The sequence below is a fragment of the Pan troglodytes genome, chromosome 10 (assembly GCF_028858775.2).
Source record: "Pan troglodytes isolate AG18354 chromosome 10, NHGRI_mPanTro3-v2.0_pri, whole genome shotgun sequence".
Taxonomy (NCBI): Eukaryota; Metazoa; Chordata; class Mammalia; order Primates; family Hominidae; genus Pan; species Pan troglodytes.
This window is the reverse complement of record NC_072408.2, coordinates 152,552-159,026: the sequence shown is the minus strand read 5'-3', so window position 1 is coordinate 159,026 and position 6,475 is coordinate 152,552.

The following is a 6,475-nucleotide window of genomic DNA, read 5'->3' as shown; positions in this document are numbered from 1 at the left end:
ACACCTGTGAAGGTTTTTCCGTGTAGTAAGAGCTCCATAAACATTAATAGATATTTGTTGTCCATTCTAATAAGAAGACTAGGAAAAACACCAGATAAGACAATTAGAAAATATGTTTGTAATTCACCTTTAGTCTTTTGCCATCTTATAATTACTACATAACTATGATTTGCCTTAAAAAGATTCTAATAGAGCCCCTGTGTTAGATGTTGAAAGACCCATTCTTTTCCAGTGAGTTGAAGAATAGTGAAAGATAACAATATGACTGATAAAACTAGGGGCAGCTGGTCTCACCCAGAGTGTGAGGGACAAAAACGCAGTCTTTCTCATTTTAGAAAGGGCCAATTAAAAAAAAAAAAAAAATATATATATATATATATATATATATATATATATATATATATATATATATATATCTGGATCACGGAGTCAACATCTCTTTACCCATGATTGCCATGATCAAACCTTAAAGAGAATCAGTAGTGGTTTTAAATTGCAAGTGAGGAGGAGAATTAAAAAAAATGAAAAAGGACCAGGAAGGGAAAGGAAAGTGAAATGGAAATTTCTGGTAGAGTCAGAGGCAGCCTAATAGTTCCGATATCTAAGAAAGTGGAGTTCTAGTTCATTTTGTTCTTACAGCCTTAAACATATAGATTGCAGCTTTTAAATCTGTCTATCTGTCTATCTATCTATCTATCTATCTATCTATCTATCTATCTATCTATCTAACTAGTTCAGACAGAGTCTCACTTAGTTGCTCAGGCTGGAGTGCAGTGGTGTGATCCATGCTCACTGCAAACTCCACCTCCCAGGTTCAAGCAATTCTCCTGCCTTTTCCTCCCAAGTAGCTTGGACTACAGGTGCACACCACCACGCCCAGCTGGTTTTTTGTTTTTGTATTTTTAGTAGAGCCAGAGGTTTCACCGTGTTGACCAGGCTGGATATGTTGATATTATGTAGTTTTTGTGTGTGTGTGTGTAATTAAGCCTCGAATTTCCTTCCTGCCTTTTTTGCTTCGTTTCTACCTTCCTATTCCTACTCTGTTAAATTTCCATCGAAATAGGCAACTCATGTTAATTATGTTCCACTTTTATCTATGTTCATATAGTCACACACAGATATATATATAGTAGATACATACATATTCAAAATTATATGTGTTTCTGTGATTGTTTGTTTTTTAAGAAATATATTATCTTGTAACTATTGTCCCTATCTTCTTACTAAAGATAGCTTATGGCAGTTGCTCCAAGTCATCAAATACTATCTATTTTTTTTCATTTTTTATGATAAAGTATTGGTTAAATGTAAACTTCAACCATTTTAGTGTAGAGTTCACTGAGTTCTGACATACATACACAATTGTGTAACCATCACAAAAATGAAGATATAAAACAATTCTATTCCTGCCCAACACATTGTTCTGTGCCATTATGTACTCAATAATTCTCCCACCTCCCACCACTGACACCAATGATCTGATTTCTAGCCCTAGTGTATGCCTGTTCCAGAATGTCTTGAAAATGGAATCATATCATATGTGGCATTTTGATTCTGCCTTCTTTCAATTAGCATAAAGGACTTGAGACTCATCCATGTCGCTGGCTTCAGCCACAATTCCTTCCTTTTTCACTGCTGAATCGTTGGGTCCATTGTGTGGATGAGCCACACTTCATTTATCCACTAACCAGCTGAAGGACACTTAGATTGTTTCCAAATATTGTCAAATATGAGTAAAAACACCATTAAATTTGCATACGTGTTTTTGTCTGGACATAAGTGTTTATTTGGTTTGAGTTCTCTATCCAATGCCTATGTCTGTTTTTGTTTTTGTTTTTGTTTTTGTTTTTGCACTCTGGTTGGTGAGAGAACTCTACCATTCCTGACTTTCTGTGACCTTCGGGAAATGTTCCAGCTATTCATTTCAGGTGTTTTTACCCCCAGACTCAGGTAGTTTTCTCCAATCCATGCACACGATCGGTCCTTACATGGCAATTTAGGGGGGACTGTCTGCAGATCTCGGGAGCTTGCTGTCTTTTCAAAGCTCCAGTACCTGAAAGGGGCAGCTGGCACTCTGTCTTATGAATTCTACCCATGTGGGTCTCCCCAAAGCACCGACTCTATCTGTTTCAACTTGAGGAGACTACCACACTCCTGTGTTTCCCCTCTGCACAGGCACCTGGAAACTCTGTCTAGGCAGTAAGCTGTGGGAATTACAGGACTTAACTCATTTGTTTCCCCTCTCTCAGAGATCACTATCCTGTGATCTATCACTATCTTACATTCCCATTGTCCTATATTTGACAGTCCATGCTAAATATGCTTTTTTTTCTAATATTTTTCTTTTGCTCATTTAAGACAGAAGATAAAATCCAGTCTGTGATACTGGATTCATGTTTGTTTATTTGGCTAAATTTATTTGATTTGGATATACCATAATGTATCTAGCTATTCCCCTATCCAGTGACATCAATATCATGACGATGTTTCAAATTTATTCTTGTACACATTTCCTCCTGTAGGATACTTTCGATTTTATGCGATAGATAATAACTAGGAGTGAGACTTCTATATTTTTTAAGCAAGATATGTATTTATATTTTCAATAAACATTTATAGATTCATTTACCCTAAAACTTTAGTACTTCAATTTTTAGTTTCAAAATGGGACTACTTTTTCCTATTTTCCTACCAGCAAGAGGCATTATAATTCTCTATAAAAATTTCCAATTAATGGGTGTACAACGATTTCTCATATGTAATACTTATTTGCATTTCACTGAAAAATATTTTTTCAAATGTTTCCAATGTCTCAATTTATTTGGATTATTTAATTTTACTAAGTAATATTTTACAGCTTTCGGGGTAGAGATTATGAAAATCTTTTGCTAGTATTTTCCTAGGTTTTTGTGTTACTTTTAAAGAACTTCTGATTTTGATTATTGCTGACATATAGAAATGCATTTTTATATAAAATATTGACCTTGTATCCAGTGGCCTTGCTAATTTTATTTATCATAGCTAGGAACTTATACATATATATTTTATTTTCTAGGATCACAATTATTTTGTCTGCAAATAATGGCAATTTTATTTCCTTTTTTCTAAATATTAACAGTTCTATCTTCCTTTTGTTGTTTTATGTACTGGACAGAATTTCTAGAATGTGTTGAATAGAACTGGTGGTAGCTGCTAGACTTGTCTTATTTCTCTCTCAGAGGAAAAGTTGTCAATAGTTGAACCTTAAGTGCCATGCTTACTGAAAAATTGTATTCTTTATCAGATAAAAATGTTCCCTTCTATTCAAGAGTGTGCTTTTTAAAAAAATTAAGAAATTGAATGCATGTTGTAAGTTTTCAGAATTTTTCAGCATCTATTATGATATGATTGTCAGATTATCTTTTTTGTCTGTAAGGTAAATTGATTTTTTAAATATTAAACCCCTCTTGCACTCCTGAACCAAACCTAACTGGAGTAATTTTATTTATTATTCATTTCTTTATTCTATATGGTAATGCTTGTTTATAAATTTTGCATTTGTGAAAGTTATAGAGACTGGCCTCTAACGTTCTTAAGACATGTAAGGTGTTACTTCTAGGCCAGTGCATTAACAAGGTACCTGTTTTGCAGAAGGTGAGGTCGAGCCAGATGTGAACACTTTAACCCAGGGAGACTATTCACTCTGTCCTTTAATTTTTATATTGTGCTGGTCACATAGCCACTCTGGGGTATGTGGGTGTGTAAGAGTTTTACAATAAACAATTCTGATTACCAGAAGTAAACTCCTTGCCATGACCAGGAATAAAACTGGTAAATTCCACATTTCTCTAACTTGGCTCATTGTTTAGAGCAGGCTGATAGGAAGATAAATCAAGGGACGTGTTCCTAGAAGTCCCTGGGCTTGTGGTCAGAGTTTAGACTCTCTATACCCCTTACCTGCACATATTAATTTTAACACAATATTGTCAACTTTATAAATATTTGGTTAAAATTATCATAGGATAGCATTTAGCTTCCAAATCAATGGTCAGTAACTTCATATTTTAATTCTATTATCTTTCCATCTAGAAACATGTTATCTCTTTTCATCTAACCAGAGAGTTTGCAGTCTTTCACAAAGTTTATAATGTTCTTCATATAAATCGTGTCCCTTTTCTGTTAAATTTATTCCTACATTAAAAAAATTAATTTTGCTATCAGGAGTTGGACATTTCTTGCTGTTTATGTATCTGGAAACTTACTGCTAAGATAAGATAAGTAATTGTGTAATATATCTGTTTCCATTTAGCTTACCAAATTTTCTAAATGATACTATAATTATAAAAATTGGAATACTTTGGCTTTCTATTTTTACAATTATATTATTGGTAAAACATGGGAAATTTACTTCTCTTTTTCTATAATGTCTACTAGATATTTTATTTCCTTGACTTCTACACTCACCAGACCTTTAAGATAATATTAGTCTAAGATTATAAATATTGCCTAATATTATCTCTAATTGATAGTTGTGACAGAAATATGTCATTTCCCATTTTAATTAATATTGTTTTATCATTTGCCATTTAGAATGCTATTTATTTTGAGGTTGTTCACTAGTCTTTATTTAATTATTTCCTTTTATTTTATTAAGATTTGTGACTTGAAATTGTTCACTGGTTTTTCATAGTCTTTTCAACGTTTAGATAGGATTCTATGACTTGACACTTTCATTTGTTGTTGTAACTGAATATGGAGACTGAGCTCCTAAATTAAACCAAACCTACATTCTTGGAAGGCTCAGATTAATCAAGACACACTATTTTTGGATAACAATTTCAAATTTATTCGACATTATTTTAATTAGAATATTTGTTCCTATGCTCACAAGTGAGATTGCTCTCTAGAGTTTTAAATTTTGTCCTATTCTCATCCATTTTATTAAAAATTAAAGATATTCTGGCAACCTAATATGAATCAGGGAGCTCTCCATATTTTTCTAAGATCTGAGGTTTCTCGAATAATGTTGCAAATATTTGTTTTTTAAAAATTAAATAAGGAGCCAGATGCAGTGGCTCATGCCTGAAATCCCAGCACTTTGAAGGCCCAAGGCAGGAGGATTGCTTGAGGCCAGGAGTTTGAGACTCTGCCCCTACAAAAAAATTTAAAATGTATGTGGTAGTGTGCTCCTGTACACCCAGTGGGAGGCTGAAGCTGGAGGATTGTTTGAACCCAGGAGTTCCAGGCAGCAGTGAGCCACAATCATGCTACTGCACTCTAGCCTAGGTGACAGAGCCAGACCCTGTCTCAGGAAAAAAAAAAAAAAAGAAAAGAAAATTAAATTTAACTCAGATGTGGGACCATACATTTCTCTCTAGATTTTCTTTTCATTACTTTTTCAGTTACTTTTGTTGTCTAAACGATTTATTCAGGCCTTTTGCTTCATTTAGATTTTGGCGTCTTAATGTGTACATATTCTCACCTTCTTTAACCAGCTTGTTTGAAATTGTGTATATTCTTTTGAATGACTGGAGGAGTAAGGTCTTTGAATATCGGTTCATTTGTTTTTAGAATTTTGATCATCTTTTTAAAAATATTCATTTGAATTTTACCTAAACCTGAGCATTTTTAGGTGGAAGAATTTTTCAAAATCAACTTTTCCCATTCTTTTCCTTTTTAGGTGAAGCATAGAGAATTTAATGAACTTGCTCGCATGCACTGTTTCCATTACCTGTAATTTGGAATTTGGGGACAGTAAACTTTATCTTTCCAAGTAGGTTTTGAGATTTAAAAACAATATAAACTGGGTTCTATTTTTCCCACTCAAAGATGACACTGCTGACTCACATCCTTGGTTGTTTGGTTAAACATGTGATGGAGTCTATAAAATAATACATTCTAATTCTAAATCCTTTCCTTTGTGTGCAGTCAGCATTGACTTGTATCTAGGAAAATCACTCTCTGAATACGGTATTTTCCAATGAAAATAGTTGGTTTTCCAAATTGCCTATCACTGTGATTATCAAAGGGCAGTATCAGACCTTGACATTGTTGGGTATAGCCTTCTTGTAAGTCTTCAATATTCAATGAAACTACCCCAGACAGCAGCTCTGAACCTGTGATCTTTTAAGCTGCGGAGAGATGTTATCCCCTGCATATTTGCCATGAGCACATCCGTCGTAGTTAAAATCTAAAAGTGGTGATTTTGTTAATGTTCAGATTAGATCTTTAATTAAGCTTTGATCCCCTCTAGCACAGACAACAATGTCAAACACGTAAGACCCGGGAGAAACTAAAATTCATTCCATAAGCTCATATCCTTCGGTACTTTGTGAAGAAACTAAAAAATAAAGCTCTTGTGGGTATTTCATAAGGGCGTGTTGAATATCTAATTGTCAGCTTAGAAGCTTCATTTAATTTGATGTCAAACACTATGACATAAATGAAGCCAACAGAAATGTTTGTTTAGGTGATTTGGATCAAGAGCTTGTTTTAA